Here is a 17,778-nt window from a genome sequence, read left to right on the forward strand (position 1 = left end):
GCCCCCCCGCTCCATGAGACAGAACACTCCTTCCCTCTGCTCTCTCTTTTCGTGTCCATTAGGCCGGCATCTAACCTCCTCTGCCCTCTCATCTCCCCTAAAGACAGTAGATGCCAACATAGTCTCATGTGTATACTTGATTCAAGAAGCTCATTCTTCACCAGTATCATTTTCTATCCTATAGTCCAGTCCAATCCCGGTCTGAAGAGTTGGCTTTGGGAATGGTTTCTGTCCTGGGCTAACAGAAGGTCTGGGGAGCATGACCACCGGAGTCCTAGTCTCAGTCAGACCATTAAGTCTGGTCTTTTTATGAGAATTTGGGGTCTGCATTCCACTGCTCTCCAGCTCTCTCAGGGGCTCTCTGTTGTGTTCCCTGTCAGGGCAGTCATCAGTTGTAGCTGGGCACCATCTAGTTCTTCTGGTCTCAGGCTGATGTAGTCTCTGGTTTATGTGGCCCTTTCTGTCTCTTGGGCTCATAATTACCTTGTGTCTTTGGTGTTCGTCATTCTGCTTTGCTCCAGGTGGGTTGAGACCCATTGATGCATCTTCGAAGGCCGCTTGCTAGCGTTTAAGACCCCAGATGCTACTCTCCAAGGTGGGATGCAGAACGTTTTCTTAATAGATTTTATTATGCCAGTTGACTTAGATGTCCCCAAACCCCTGCCCCTGCTATGCTGGCCTTCAGAGCATTCAGTTTATTCAGGAAACTTCTTTGCTTTTGGTTTAGACCAATTGTGCTGACCTCTACTGTACTGTGTGTTATCTTTCTCTTCACCTAAAATAGTTCTTATCTACTCTCCAATTAGTGAGTGTCCCCTTCCCTCCCTCCCCCCCTTAACCGTCAAAGAGTGTTTTCTTCTCTGTTTAAACTGTTTCGCCAGTTATTATAATAGTGGCCTTATACAACATTTGTCCTTTTGCAACTGACTAATTTCAATCAGCATAATGCCTTCCAGATTTCTCCACGTTATGAAATGTTTCATCACTGTTCTTTATCGATGCATAGCATTCCATTCTGTGACTATAACATAATTTATTTGTCCATTCATCTGTTGATGGGCACCTTGGTTGCTTCCATGTTTTTGCTATTGTAAACAGTGTTGCAATGAACATGGGTGTGCATATATCTGTTTGTGTAAAGGCTCTTATTTCTCTATGATATTTTCCAAGGAGGGGGATTGCTGGATCCTATGATAGTTCTATTTCTAGCTTTTCAAGGAAGCATCAAATAGATTTCCAAAGTGGTTGTACCATTTTACATTCCCACCAGCAGTGTATAAGTGTCCAGTCTCTATACAACCTCTCCAACATTTATTATTTTGTGTTCTTTGGATTAATGGCAGCTTTGTTGGAGTGAGATGGAATCTCATCGTAGTTTTGGTTTGCATTTCTCTATCGTGAGCATTTCCTCATGTATCTGTTAGCTACCTGAATGTCTTCTTTAGTGAAGTGCCTGTTCATATCTTTTGCCCATTTTTTAATTGGGTTATTTGTCTTTTTGCTGGGTGGGTTTTGGGTCTTTTTGTTGCTGAGTTTTTGCAGTATCATGTAGATTTTAGAGATCAGGCTTTGATCTGAAATATCATAGCTAAAAACTTTTTCCCAATCTGTAGGTAATCTTTTTACTCTTTTGGTGAAGTCTTTGGATGAGCATAGGTGTTTGATTTTTAGGAGCTTCCAGTTATCTAGTTTCTTTTCTGCATTGTTAATAATGTTTTGTGTACTGTTTATGCCATGTATTAGGGCTCCTAACATTGTCCCTATTTTTCCTTCCATGATCTTTATAGTTTCAGATTTTATATTTAGGTCTTTGATCCATTTCTAGTTCCTTTTTGTGCAAGGGGTGAGGTATGGGTCTTGTTTCATTTTTTTTGCAGATGGATATCCAGTTATGCAAGCACTATGTGTTAAAAAGACTGTCTTTTCCCCCATTTAACTGACTTTGGGCCTTCGTGAAATATCAACTGCTCATATGTGGATGGATTTTTGTCTGGATTCTTAATTCTTTTCCATTGGTCTATGTATCTGTTGTTGTACCAGTACCAGGCTGTTTTGACTACTGTGGTGGTATAATAGGTTCTAAAATCAGGTAGAGTGAGGCCTTCCATTTGTTCTTATTTTTCAGTAATGCTTTCCTGATCTGGGGCCTGTTTCCCTTCCATAAAAAATTGGTGATTTTTTTCTCCATCTCTTTAAAAAATGCCTCTGGAATTTGGATCGGAATTGCATCTCTAGATGACTTTTCATAGAACTGACATTTTTACAATGTTCAGTCTTCCTGTCCATGAGCAAGGTAGGTTTTTCCGCTTATGTATGTCTCTTTCGGTTTCTTCCAGCAGTGTTTTGTAGTTTTCTTTGTATATGTTTTTACATCTCTGGTAAGATTTATTCCTAAGTATTTTATCTTCTTGGGGGCTACTGTAAATGGTATTGATTTGGTGATTTCCTCCTTGATGTTCTTTTTGTTCGTGTAGAGGAATCCAACTGATTTCTGTATGTTTATATTGTATCCTGATATTCTGCTGGACTCTTCTATTAGATTCAGTAGTTTTCTTGAGGGTTCTGTAGGGTTTTCTGTGTATAAGATCATGTTATCTGCAAATAGAGACACTTTTTCTTCTTCTTTGTCAATCTGGATGTCCTTTATTTCTTTATCTAGCCTAATTGCTCTGGCTAGGACATCCAGCACAATATTGAATAAGAGTGGTGATAAAGGGCATCCTTGTCTTGTTCACGATCTCAAGGGGAATGCTGTCAGACTCTCTCCATTTAGGGTGGTGTTGGCTTTGTATAAATGCCCTTTATTATGTTGAGGAATTTTCCTTCTATTCCTATTTTGATGAGAGTTTTTATCATGAATGGTTGTTGAACTTTGTCAAATGCCTTTTCTTCATCAGTTTATAAAATCATGTGATTATCTTTTGTTTTATTCATATGGTGGATTACATTAATTGTTTTCCTAATGTTGAACCACCCTTGCATACCTGGTATGAATCCCACTTGGTCATGGTGAATTATTTTTTTGATATGCTGTTGAATTCTATTGGCTAGAATTTTGTTGAGGATTTTTGCATCTAAGTTCATGAGGGATATACGTCTGTAATTTTCTTTTTTTGTGGCCTTTGCCTGGTTTTGGAGTCATGGAAATGCTGGCTTCATAGAATGAGTTTGGGAGTATTACATCCTTTTCTATGCTCCAAAATACCTTTAGTAGTAGAGGTGTTAACTCTTCTCTGAAAGTTTGGTAGAAATCTGCAGTGAAGCTGTCTGGGCCAGGGCTTTCTTTTATTTGGAGTTTTTTGATTACCTTTTCAACCTTTTCTTTTGTTATGGGTCTATTTAGTTGTTCTACCTCTGTTTGTGTTGTTTTAGGTAGGTAGTGTGTTTCTAGGAATTCATCCATTCCTTCTAGGTTTTCAAATTTGCTCGGTACAATTTTTCATAGTAATCTGATATGATTCTTTTAATTTCAGTTGTGTCTGTTGTAATATTGCCTATCTCATTTCCTATCTTATTTGCTTCCTCTCCTGTTTTTCTTTTGTCAGTTTAGCCTATGGTTTATCTATTTTGTTATTTTTTTCAAGGAACCAGTTTTTGATCCTGTTTATTCTTTGAATTGTTTTTCTGTTTTCTATTTCATTTAATTCTGCTCTAATTTTTATTATTTGCTTTCTTTTGGTGCCTGAGGGTTTCTTTTGTTGTTCTCTTTCATTTGTTCCAGTTGTAGGGATAATTCTTTGATTTTGGCCCTTTCTTCTCTTTGGATGTGTGCATTTATTGATATAAATTGGCCTCTGAGCACTGCTTTTGCTGTGTCCTAAAGATTCTGCTAGGAAGTGTTTTCATTATCATTGGATTCTATGAATTTCTTTATTCTATCCTTAATGTCTTCTATAACCCTTTCTTTTTGAGCAGGGTATTGTTCAGTTTCCAAGTGTTTGATCTCATTTCCCTGCTTTTTTTGTTGTTGGTTTCTACTTTTATGGCCAGAGAAGATGCTTTGTAATATCTCAATGTTGGGTTCTGCTAAGGATTGCTTTATGACGTAATGTGTGGTCTATTCTAGAGAGCTTTGCATGTGCGCTAGAAAAGAAAGCATACTTGACTGCTGTTGGGTGGAATGTTCTGTATATGTCTATGACATCAAGTTGGTTGATTGTGGCATTTAGATCTTCCGTGTCTTTATTGAGCTTCTTTCTGGATGTCCTGTCCTTCACCAAAAGTGGTATGTTGAAGTTTCCTACTATTTATGTGGATCTGTATTTCTCACTTTTCAATGCTGATAGAATTTGTTTTATGTGTCTTTCAGCTCTGTCATTGGGTACATAAATATTTAATATGGTTATATCCTCCTGGTATATAAAAAAAAATTGTCCCTTTAATCATTATATAGTGTCCTTCCTTATCCTTTGTGGGGGATTTAACTTTAAAGTCTATTTTGTCAGAAATTAATATTGCCACTGCCGCTCTTTTTTGATTGTTGTTTGCTTGGTATATTTTTTTCCCTCCTTTGAGTTTTAGTTTGTTTGTGTCTCTAATTCTAAGGCGTGTCTCTTGTAGGCAGCATAGAGACGGATCATGGTTTTTAATCCATTCTGCCACTCTCTGTCTCTTTATAGGCGCATTTAGTCCATTTACATTTGGTGTAATTACGGATAGGTATGAATTTAGTGCTGTCATTTTGATGTCTTTTTTTGTGTGTTGTTGACAGTTTCTTTTTTCCACTTAATTTTTTTGCTGAGTAGGTTGTGTTTATATATTGTCTTTTCTTCTTATCCATTGTTGTTGATCTTGTATCTGCTGAGTCTCTATTTTTTTCTTGTATTTTATTTTGATGTGTAGGATAGTTTGTCTCCTTTGTGGTTACGTTAATATTTACCCCTATTTTTCTAAATTTAAACCTAAATTTTACTTCTTTGTATGGCTTTGTCTTCCTCTCCATTTGAAAGATCTATGACTATATTTCTTAGTCCCTCTTTATTGTTTTAATGTTGTCTTCTCTTACATGGTAGCATCACTGTTTTGAGTGTTTTTTTACCTTGATTTACTTTTGTGATTTCACTGTCTGGGTTGACATCTGATTGCTCTGTCCAGAGTTCTTATCTTGGGTTGATATCTGATATTATTGATTTTCTAATTAATGAATTCCCTTTAGTATTTCTTATAGTTTTGGTTTGGTTTTTACAAATTCCCTGAACTGCTGTTTACCTTGAAATGTCCTATTTTCACCTTCTTATTTCAGAGATAGTTTTGCTGGATATATGATTCTTGGCTGGCAATTTTTTTCCTTCAAAGCTTTATATAAGTCATCCCATTGCCTTCTTACCTGCATGGTTTCTGCTGGGTAGTCTGAGCTTTTTCTTATTGACTTTCCTTTGTAGTGGACTTTTCATTTATCCTTAGCTGCTCTTAAAATTCTCTCTTTATCTTTGGTTTTGGCAAGTTTGATTATAATATGTCTTGATGACTTTCAGAAACCCTGGTGGTGTAGTGGTTAAGTGCTAAGGCTGCTAACCAAAGGGTCGGCAGTTCGAATCTGCCAGGCGCTCCTTGGAAACTCTATGGGGTTGTTCTACTCTATCCTATAGGGTTGCTATGAGTTGGAATCGACTCAATGGCACTAGGTTTTACTGGGTTTTGATGACTTTCTTTTAAAATCTACCTTGTATGGAGTTCGATGAGCATCTTGGGTAGATATCTTCTCATCTTTCATGATATCAGGGAAGTTTTCGGCCAACAAATCTTCAACAATTCTGTCTGTATTTTCTGTTATCCCTCCCTGTTCTGGTACTCCAATCACTCATAGGTTATTTCTCTTGATAGAGTCCCACATGATTCTTAAGCTTTCTTCATTTTTTAAAATTCTTTTTTCTGATTTTCTTCAAATATATTTGTGCCAAGCGGTTTATCTTCAAGTTCGCCAATTCTGCCTTCTAGTTGCTCAGTTCTGCTCCTCTGACTTTCCACTGAGTTGTCTAGTTCTGTAATTTTATTGTTACTCTTCTGAATTTCTGATTGCTATCTGTCTATGGATTCTTCCAGCTTCTTAAATTTTTCATTATGTTCCTGAATAACCTTTTAAATTTCTTTAGCTGCTTTATCTGTGTGTTCCTTGGCTTGTTCTGTGTATTGCCTGTTTTTCTTCCTGGTATCTTGAAGGGTTTTGCATATTAATCTTTTGTATTCTACATCTGGTAATTCTAGGAAGGCACTTTCATCCAGAATTTCCTTTGATTCTTTGTTTGAGAGTTTGTTGAAGCGATCATGATCTGTCTCTTTATGTGATTTGACATTAACTGTTGTCTCCGAGCCATCTATAAGTTATTTTATTAGTTTATTTTTGCTTACTGTGTCGTAGCTTCTTGTTTTGTTTTGTTTTGATTTGATATGCCCAAATCAGTTGCTTGAATGGGCTAACTTGATTATTTTCGTCTTCAAAGCTACAGCTGTTATCAGGTATATCAGTCTAGGAGTCCATTCATTTTTCTTGTAGGGATTCAGCTCATGTGTCCAGGTAGTTGCTCATCAAATGTGTGGTACAGGCTCTGTACTACAGTCTTAGAGGGGCAGGGGTGATTGGTGTAGGTACCAGTATCTTGTTGCAGCAGGGGGGGGGCACTCTCTGAACAAGGTAGGGGGCTGAGAATCATCTGCAAAGTGTTTCTGAGAAAAACGTGTCTGTCTTCCCTAGAGCACACAGGTGGGTGGGTTCTGCAGATGGACCATGGGCACCCAAAGTTTTTGGTCATAAGGACTGGGAGGTACCAGTTATCCTTGGGCCCCTGTGGTGGGTGGCTGTGTGACCTGAGTAGAGCCACCAGTCCTTAGGGTTCTGATGTGGGTAGGTGAGGACTCTGTTTAGTAGACAAAGCAGCATCAAACATCAAACACCCACCTCTCCATCACACAGCTGAAACTGTTGTAGTCTGCCAACAAGGGTCTATTCTCCTGAAATAGGCCCACACAGGTCCATGCAGAGGGGAAAGGTACTCAAAGTCCACAGACCATTTATGCCTGGACAGAAGCCACTTCTGTCCTGAGCTCCTCAGGTTAGGGGAGCTGGGAAATTATCTTTTCCCCAATTGTGAGTTTATCCCTTCTCCAAGGCCAGGAAGATGGCTCTAGGTGCTCAACAGGGCCTATCTCAGGCCCAGGGAAATCAACAGCCACTGAAGCATGCTTGGGAGGGGCATGGTAAATATGTATGCAAGTACTTAGCTTTTGTCAAGAATGTCATTACTCTCTGGTTCCAGAGGTGTGAGTAGGCTGTGTGGCTGGCTGCTTCTCTCTGAGGAAAGTGCGGCAGAAGGCTAGTACCAGCCTGCCGCAGCTGCTCCCAGGAATGGTGCCTGAGGGCTTCTGGTGATTTAGGTCCCTTAACTCCTCTATGCTGCTGAACTGTCTTTTCCTCCCCCTGCCGCTCAGTCTGTTCTCTAACTTTGCCTTTGATGTTCAGGGCTCCTAGCTTGTCATAAATATAATCGTTTCACTTGTTTTTTTTTCGTTTTTGTTGTAAGAGGGCTTGCTGGAAGCGTTTTCTATTCCTTCATGTTGGCCCCACCTGTACAATTATCTTAGTGCGTATTTGAAAAACACTTATTTTCCATTTAAGTTATAGTGATATATTTTCACTTATGAAAAAATGTATTAAATATTTTGAGTCAACTTAAAGAAAAATTAGGTAAACAATAATAGAGCATACATGTCTATTGCAAAAACCATGAAGGTAAGACATAAACTACATTCATCCGGGGAAAATGATGTACTTAAATGGATGGCACTGTATGTATTAACATTATGTGCTCTTTCTTACTACTGCTGTTCATATTCCCTTTGGATGCAGGCCACTAGGATCTGCCTGGCAGCTACTTCTAAAAAAAGTACAGTCATGCTTCACATAAAGTCTGTTCTGGCAACGTCTGACTGCATATACCTCTGTGATCCCATAAGGTTATAATAGAGTTCAGAAATCCATATCAGAGAAGGGACACAGCAGATTTAGGCATGTCACACTTCACGATCACTACAATCCTCAAAAACAAGGAAAAAATTCTCTAAGCTGTTAAAAGATTGGCTCCACTGAAAGCTACAAGGCTAACGAAAATGCAAAAGCAACCTATATTAAATATGAGGAAATTGCTAATGATGTGGATTGAGGACCAAACCAAAAGCAAATCCCTCTCAGCACATTGACAATCATTGCTAAGGCATGAAGCTTGTTCTAGGTGCTTAAAGAAACAGTAGAACCAGGCTGCGATATCAGGTTTAGTGCTAGCTGAGGATGATTCAAGTGCTCCGAATATTTTTTGCTGCAATATATGAAAGTGAGTAGTGAGTGTGTTAGTGCTGATGGGAAGGCAGCAGAAGAATTTTCTGTAAGCTTAGGTAAACTAATTGTAGAGGGAGGTTATTTACCCCCAGAACATTTTTAATATGGATGAAACCTCCTTATTCTGGAAGTGAATGCCTGAAAGGACCTTCATCCATAATATGTTGTATCCACAATTTGCAAATCACATAGTGTCCTATTTCATAGAACGTATTTTTTTTATTGTGGATGTTAAGTAACACATGACTGTATAATTAAAAAACATTCACTAGGTACCTTCAAAAGTGTCATTTGAAAACTAAGAAACAATGATCCATGTATTTATTCTTTATTTTGCTGAAACTCATGAATGATGAGCTGCTGTAGCAGCAGTTACAGCAGCAGTAGAATTATACAGAATGAAATCTTCCTTCCTTTTCAGGCAGCTGCAAAGTTTGAATATTAATTCTCATATTATGTCTACCCCAAATAAAAGATGTAATAACAGAATGGAATTGAAGAAAAAATGCTCATGGGAATTTTTATGGAGAAATTTTGAAATAGATGCTTAGGTTTTTGACAGTGTTAGTATCATTATGAGATCTTTTCCTGCTTTGAGAGTAATGGAGTGCCAACTGTCTAATTCCTCTTGCATATTCCTCAACAGCACATCTTCCCATGGAAATGGATTTTAGATTATAAAGTGGAATCTGAAATATTTAGGCTGAGCTGCATGAAAGAAAAGGAAAACACCAATGAGTTCCTGTCATTAGTGAAACCGTAATTTGTTTCTTCAGAGTCTTTTTCTTCTCCCACGTGTCTGTCAGTTTGTTGTACTGTGGGGGCTTGTGTGTTGCTGTGATGCTGGAAGCTATGCCACCAGGATTCAAATACCAGTAGAATCACCCATGGCAGACAGGTTCTACCTGAGTTTCCAGACTAAGACATACTAGGAAGAAGGGCCTTGTGATCTACCTTGAAAAAAATGAGCCAGAGAAAACCTTATGAATAGCAGCAGAACACTGTCTGATAATAATGCCAGAAGATGAACCCCTCAGGTTGGAAGGTACTCAGAGGATGACTGGGGAAGAGCTGCCTCCTCAAGGCAGAGTTATCCTTAAAAATGTGGATAGAGTCAAGCTTTCGAGACCATCATTTGCTGATGTGGCACGACTCAAAATGAGAAACAGCTGCAAACATCCCTTAATAACAGGAATGTGGAATGTACGAAGTATGACTCTAGGAAACCTGGAAATTGTCAAAAATGAAATGGAACGTATAAACATTGATATCCTAAGCGTTAGTGAGCTGAAATGGACTGGTATTGGCCATTTTGAATTAGACAATCATATGGCCTACTATGCTGGGAATGACACCTTGAAGAGGAATGGCATTGCATTCATTATTAAAAATTTTTTTTTTTTTAAGATGTATCCTGAAGTACAATGCTGTCAGTGATAGGATACTATCCATATGTCTACAAGAAAGACCAGTTAATACGAATGTTTTTCAACTTTATGTACCAACCACTAAGGCCAAAGATGAAGAAATTGAGGATTTTTACCAACTTCTGCAGTCTGACATTGATCAAACATGCAATCAGGATGCACTGGTAATTACTGGTGATTGGAATTTGAAAGTTGGAAACAAAGAAGAAGGATTGGTAGTTGCAAAATGTGGCATTGGTGATAGAAAAGATGCCAGAGATCGCATGATAGAATTTTGTAAGGCCAATGACTTCTTCATCGGAAATTTCTGTTTTCACCAACAGAAACGGCAACTATACAAGTGGGCCTTGCTGGATGGAATACACAGGTATCAAATCGACTTCATCTGTCAAAAAATATGATGAAAAAGCTCGATATCATCAGTCAGAACAAAGCCAAGTGCTGACTGCAGAACAGATCATCAGTTGCTCATATGCAAGTTCAAGTTGAAACTGAAGAAAATTAGAACAAGTCCACGAAAGCTAAAGTCTGACTTTGAGCATTTCCCACCTGAATTTAGAGAACACCTCAAGAATAGATTTGATGCATTGAATGCTAATGACCGAAGACCAGAGGAGTTGTGGAATGACATCAAGGACATCATAAATGAAGAAAGGAAGAGGTCATTAAAAAGATAGAAAAGAAGGAAAAGACCAAAGTGGATGTCAGGAGAGATTCTGAAACTTGCTGTTGAATGTCACATAGCTAAAGGGAACAGAAGAAATTATGAAATAAAAGAGCTAAACAGAAGATTTCAAATGGCAGCTCAAGCAGACAAAGTAAAGTATTATAATGACATGTGCAAAGACCTGGATTAGAAAATCAAACACACAATCCATAAAAGAAAACATTATCAAAGTTATGTACTTCTTGCTCTTTGATGGACATTGTTAAAGGCATTAAAAGACAAACACCAACTGGGAGAAAATATTTGCAAACAATATATCTAATAAAATACTTGCACCTAGAATATATAAGGAACTACAAAAACAGAAAAATATGCAAAAGATCTGAACATGCAGTTCACCAAACAAAATATATAGATGGTGTCATGAATTGAATTTCGTCCCCCGAAAATATCTGTCGACTTGGCTAGGTCATGATTCCCAGTATTTTATGATTGTCTACCATTTTGTCACCTGACGTGATTTCCTTATGTGTTGTAAATTCTATCACTATGATATATTGAGGTGGATCAGTGGCAGTTATACTGATGAGACCTACAAGATTAGATAGTGTCTTAAGCCATCTTTTTTGAGATATAGAAGAGAAATGAGCAGACAGAAACGGGGACCTCATACCACCAAGAAAGCAATGCCAGGAGCAGAGATGCTCCCAGACCAAGGGAAGACTGATATATCACAAGGACCTTCCTCCAGAGCCAAAAGAGAGAGAAAACCTTCCCCTAGAACCAGTGCCCTGAATTCGGAATTCTAGCCTACTGGACTGTGAGAGAATAAACTTCTCTTTGTTAAAGTCATCCACTTGTGATATTTCCATTATAGCAGCACTAGATGACCAAGAGAGATGGCAAATAAACATATAAATAGACATTCAACATCATTAGTCATTATGAAGAAAAGATACCACTATACACTTACTAAAATTTCTTAAATTGATAATTTTCATCATACCAAGTAATGCTGAGGCTATATAGTAACTACAAAAGAGGCAGATTCTTAAATAGTTAAATATATACCTACAAAATGACCTAGGTTTTACCAAGACAAATGAAAGCATATGTCTATACAAATATTGTAAATCAGAGCAGCTTTATTTATAAAAGCCAAAAGCTTGAAATATGCCAAATGTTCGTCAGCAGGTAAATGGATAAACAAACTGGTGTAGTCATACGATGGAATACTACTCAGAAATAAAAAAGAAAGGAACCATTGATTCACTCAACAAAATGAATGAATCTTAAAATAATTCTGCTGAGTGAAAGAAGCCAGTCAAAGAGGAATGCACACTCTATAATTCCATTAATATAAAACTCTATGATGTACCAAGTAATCTGTAGTCACAGTGAGCAAATACATGGTTGCCTAGGGTTGTGGGGGTAAGGTGGAGTTGGAAGGGTTGGGAGGGAAGAATTATAAGGGGACACAAGGAAACTGTTGGCAATAGTTGTGTTCATCATCCATACCATGGTGACAAATTTGTGGGTATATGCATACATTAAAACTCAACAAATTGTATATTTCATATATGTATGGTGTGTTATGTATCAACTATGCATCAATAAAGCTGTTTAAAAATGTCTTCATTCAACTCTGAAATAATCTTAGCTGTGTTTAAAGCGGGTTAAACATTCCCAAAGGAAAAGGAAAAAACCTGATGCTAGAATCTTAATGAAGGAGCAATTTGCAGTGGTACTGTGAGAGTTAAGGAGTCCTGGTGGTACAGTGGTTAAGCTCTCAGCTGTTAAAAGATCAGTGGTTCCAACCCACCAGCTCCTCCATGGGAGAAAGATGTGGCTGTCTGTTTCCATAAAAGATTTTCAGCCTTGGAAACCCTGTTCTACTCTGTCCTATAGGGTAGGAGTCGGAATAGTTCAAGGGTAGTGAGTTTGTGAGATTTAATAAGAGACTGGGTCCGAATAGTTTCTGTAGGACTGGAGAGGAAAGACCCATCTTACTTGACTCAATTTTTTAGCTTATTGGCTCACTGTCTTAGTCATCTTGTGTTGCTATAACAGAAATACCACAAGTGGATGGCTTTAACAAAGAGAAATTTATTCTCTTACAGTTTAGAAGGCTAGAAGTTTGAATTCAGGGCGCCAGCTCCAGGGGTAGGCTTTCTCCCTCTGTCAGTTCTGGGGGAAGGTATTTGTCATCAATCTTCCGCTGGTCTAGTAGTCATCTTGTGTTGCTATAACAGAAATACCACAAGTGGATGGCTTTAACAAAGAGAAATTTATTCTCTTACAGTTTAGAAGGCTAGAAGTTTGAATTCAGGGCGCCAGCTCCAGGGGTAGGCTTTCTCCCTCTGTCAGTTCTGGGGGAAGGTATTTGTCATCAATCTTCCGCTGGTCTAGTAGCTTCTCAGTGCAGAGACCCTGGGTCCGAAAGATGTACTCTGCTCCCAGCACTACCTTTTTGGTCGCATGAGGCCCCTCTCCTCTCTGCTCACTTCTCTCTTATATATCTCAAAAGAAATTGACTGGAGATACAACATAATCCTATGGATTGAGTCCTACCTCATGAACATAACTGACTCTAATCCTGCCTAATTAACATCATAGAGCTTAGAATTTATAGCTCATAGGATAATCACATCAGACCACAAAATGGTGGACAAACCACACAATACTGGGACTCATGGCCTAGGCAAGTTGAAACACATTTTGGGAAGACACAATTCAGTCCATAACATTCACCTAAAAGAATTTTACCCTATTTCAAAAACAAAAGCTAAAAGCTCATTTGGCCACTAAAGTCCACTGCAGGTTTATGAAACAAAATCATTTCTACCTCAGATTTATCCATATCAGTCATGGGGTTAAGATAAATATTGGCAGGGTTAAGATAAATATGGAAGACATAGGATGCTCCACAAACTTGGTCTTATTAGATTCATGTCATGTATTCAACCAACAGCCATCTTTTGATTATGTACCTACTATGTGCAAGGCTCTGTAATAGTCACTGAAATACAGAGTCTCATGCATAGGCATTGGGAGATGGGGATTGCCACTTATATTTAGCAGGATAAACAGCACAATCAAACAATTGCCTTTAAGAGCCAGTAGTGAATTATTGATCTGATGTTGCCCAGGGTTTCCATATTTGGCTTTTAATTCATGTCCCATATAATCATAATTGTTAGGATATTTTACATGTACAAATTGTTGTGGACAAGTATAGTCCAAAAGTCTACCATCTATCTTGAGTGAAAGCTTTGGACCTTGCACCAGCAGCCTTTGTTTCTCTGTAGTCAGGCTGGCCTCAGGACAAATAAAATTACATCTAAATGCAACCCTGAGTTTTATTTTCCCCCATAGGTTCTAGATAATTTGACTGCAACTCTTTGGGGATGACGTTCAGGAAAAACCCTATAATCATCATTATTGTTATTTCTCAGCTGCAGGTACTTCCAAAGCTGTGATTTATCTAAATTGTACTTTTGCGAAAGGGTTATAAAGGGGATAATGTGAAAAGTCCATTGGGATATTGTTAGTAAATTTATAAAATTACTTTCTGTATCCAGCTAGACCAAGTTATTTTTTCACTCATTGCTTTTAGGGCAGGCTTATGTATCATTGAAGACTTCAAGGGAATAAAAGTTAAGCACTCAAACTAAAGATCCTCTGTCTAAAAGCGTGCCTGTTAGGACCATGTTATCATTTACAGGGCTCAGGGATAGCCTTTAGATGAGTTAACAGCCTCGGCCTAAAACTACAGAACTGCACACAGACATTTTGGGAATTCTTCCTCTTGCCCTTTTTATGCTGGTCCCTAAGATCCAGGAGTGAATTATTGGACTTGGCACCATGTGTACACTACTTGGACACATTCTACTGCTGCTGGATCTGACCAAGAACGCAGTTCACACATCGAGCTTCATTCCTAAGGAAGGTTCATCTTGTGTAATGGGATGCCGCTTAATACTGCTATCCCATTTTATGAACAAGGAGGAGTTAATGGTACAAAATACTGAAGAGAGAGGATTTCCTCCAGTCTTGTTGACATCAAGTCTGTTGCAGTTATATTGCTAGAGCTGCATAGATTTTTGGAATCTCACCTTACCACTTGATGTTGTTATGTTAAAATGAAATGTTATAGGTTCTCAGTTTATAATATGATGGCACTTTCTAATCTCACCCATCCAGGAAATAACAGTGGACCCAGAGGAAGCAGAAAAAGCCTATGAACCAGAAGTAGCCCTGGCATAAACACAAAAGGTAAAACTAAAAAAAAAATTTTTTTTTTTTTTTTAAAACTAGTTGGGCCTAAAGGTTAGATAATTGTGTACAATGCACAGCAACAGATTTTAAGTTGCAGTTAGAACACAAAACTGAGCAAATAGCAATAAGAGAGACCAGAAGAACTTTCAGAATTAGAATACTTCCTTGTCCTGTTTTGTAACTTATTTCGGTTTAGTTCACTTAGTTGCTGGGTTACAAAACTGATTAAGAAAATCAAGACTAAGAAATTGTCAGACCAGAGGAAACTAGGAAGACATGACAACATAAATGCAATGTGTTATCTTGGATATGATTCTAGAACAGAAAGACTTGAATGGAAAAACTGATGTAATCCAAATAAAGTTTGGAATTTAGTTAGTAGCAATGTACAAATGTTGGTTTCATATCTGTGACAAATATAACACAGAAATGATAATGTTGTTATTGTTAGGTACTTAACCAAGCATGATGTCCTTCTCCAGGGACTGATTCCTCCTGATAACATGTCCAGTGTACATGAGACAAAGTATTGCCATCCTTATTTCTAAGGAGCACAATTAAGTGTTCAGGGATTCCCATTCTTCACAATGTTATCCAAAATTTGTTATAATCCACACAGCCGGATGCTTTTGCATAGTCAATAAAACACAGGTAAACATCTTCCTGGTATTTTCTGCTTTCAGCCAAGATCCATCTGGCATCCAACAATTTGGCAGTTATGTAATGATCTCCTCCATTTTGTGATCTGATGTGCTTACCCTACATTTTTGCATAATGCTGGCTTTCGCATAACAACCTGCCTGGTCTTTGGTACCTAACCACATCAATAAGTGAGGAATGAGTATAATGAGATATACAATAGCACAGGGTATATATTTTTGGAGGCAATGCTGCAAATAGAGAAACAAATTAGGAATATTTTGTAGCACCTGAATTAAGGCTGAGATAGTAGACATGGAGAAGAGAGAGCAATACATTAAAAAAAAAAAAACTCATCGCTGTCGATTTGATTCTGACTTATGGTGACCTCCCCTGTTACAGAATAAAACTGAGCTTGATAGGGTTTTCTTGGCTGTAATTTTTCTGGAAGTATATCTCCAAGAGAGAAACAATGAGAAAACACAATGATGAGAGTATGTCAAATGTACACAGGACTAATCACAATATTTAAGATGTCTATGAGAACTACAAAGGAGCTCTGAAACTACAGTGGTTAAGTACTCGGCTGCTAACCAAGAGGCTGGCAATTCAAATCCACCAGTCGCTCAGTGGGAGAAAGATGTGGCAGTTTGCTGCCATAAAGATTACATCCTTGGAAGCCTTATGGGACAGTTTTAGTCTTTCTTATAGGTTGCTATGATTTGAAGTCAACTAGACGGCAATGGGTTTGAGAACTATAGAGTATAACGACACTCATATTTCTCTAGCTCTGAACACTGTGTTTCTATTGTATATCAAATGTAGTCTTACGCCCATGTACCATGTATTTACAGACTTGAGTTATTGAGCGTAAGTGTAGAACTTCACATGTGTTCCTAGTAAACATCATAATGTTAAGGTTTAGCATAGTTTCCAACCTATAAATCATCAAATATGGCTATTTGTTCATGGAAGAACTCCACTGTATTTTCAATCTCATTCAGAAACTAGAGAGTTAGATTACTTTTAGTTTTTTTGTTTTTACTTGGTGCCATCTTGTTTTGCTTTTAGAGGTTTGGGCAGATGACAAGATAGGATCTAAGATTGCTAACTCTCAACTCGAAGAATCTCACCTCTAATTATCACCTTGGTCCCAACACAATACCATTACTAATGAAGATTTAGTGATGATAGAGAATTAAAGAAAAAAAAAGTTGAAAATAATCAGAGAACTAGTATCAAACTACCAGCAAATATGAGTGGATGGCCAAAACAAGACTTACTTTTTATTTCGCCTGCTGCTAATTCTATTTCAGCAACAGCTATGACTAGAAAGTATCAGAATGTCAAAAGCCCTACGTAGCCACATAAAACCCTGAGGTCCTCCCTGATTCTCATTACTGTCCTCAAGTGCTTTTGCTAGGTCTCCAAGTCCCCACACACAGTCTGCTTGGTCTAGAGCCATTTTGTGAAGCTAAACAACGCTGTGCTGTACTGCCGTGTGCCCCAGTTCCCATTTCTCTCAACAAGAGCATACCATTGCTTCTTTATGCATTTTATCTTGGTAAAGCAAGAGGTGGGCTTATTTACAAAAACAAAAGCATAGCAAGAAGAAAAAAAAAAAAAAAAACCTGAGGTGTTATTTACCTAAAGAGTTCCCTTCCAGATACAGTCAAGAGGATCCACTGGTTATTTAAGTCCTTGTTCATAATCGCTCTTAGCTGACAAGGTGCTTGTTACTTTAACTGAGAATGTTTATATTCCTATTGTTTTGAGAACGGATGTAATGTAAAAGATACCATAGCCAAGTCCCCTCCACTTCCATAGCGTTTTATGGTGGCCTAAGTCCCTGGTGTGAAAGCAATGTCCCCCACTACCAGAACCACCACCACCCACCCACACATTCGGAAGGACAAGGCATTCATTCACTCAACAACTATTTATTAAACAACCACTATAGGGTCACTATGGGTTGGAATTGACTCTACAGCAACAGGCTTTGGTACATGCCAAATAAGGAGCCCTGGTGGCACAATGGTTAAGAGCTCAGCCGCTAACCAAAAAGTCAGCAGTTTGAATCCACCAGCAGCTCCCTGGAAACCTAATAAGGCAGTTCCACTCTGTCCTATAGGGTTGCTATGAGTTGGAATTGACAGCAACAGGTTTGGTTTTGGTTATGTGCCACAAACTGGGGTAGAGTGGTGAACAAAAAAAGACAAAAATCCATGCCTTGGTGGAGTTTCATACAAGGTGGAGAGGCACAAACCATAAACAAAATAAATAGATGAGCTGTTCTCTGGCTCTACGTCAGGCTATTTTAACCATAAACTTCCTTGAGGCCATAAAGATTTAGGGTGTCCACTAACTTCTGGCAGGTCAGAATCTTGTTTCTAGTAATTTTCTCTACTACTTTTCATTCTTGTTGGGTATCTCTGCTC

The 17,778-nt window shown here is 38.2% G+C and overlaps 1 long non-coding RNA gene across 1 annotated transcript in view; it reads left to right on the forward strand.

The window, feature by feature from the left end:
- Positions 1-17,778, forward strand: part of LOC111749730 (uncharacterized) — a 249,134-nt gene that overhangs the window by 214,198 nt on the left and 17,158 nt on the right. Inside the window, exon 2 of the long non-coding RNA XR_010322679.1 lies at positions 14,627-14,698. This is a non-coding gene — a long non-coding RNA (uncharacterized LOC111749730). The remainder of the gene's footprint in view (positions 1-14,626; positions 14,699-17,778) is intronic.

The sequence above is a fragment of the Loxodonta africana genome, chromosome 8 (genome assembly GCF_030014295.1).
Source record: "Loxodonta africana isolate mLoxAfr1 chromosome 8, mLoxAfr1.hap2, whole genome shotgun sequence".
Classification (NCBI taxonomy): Eukaryota; Metazoa; Chordata; class Mammalia; order Proboscidea; family Elephantidae; genus Loxodonta; species Loxodonta africana.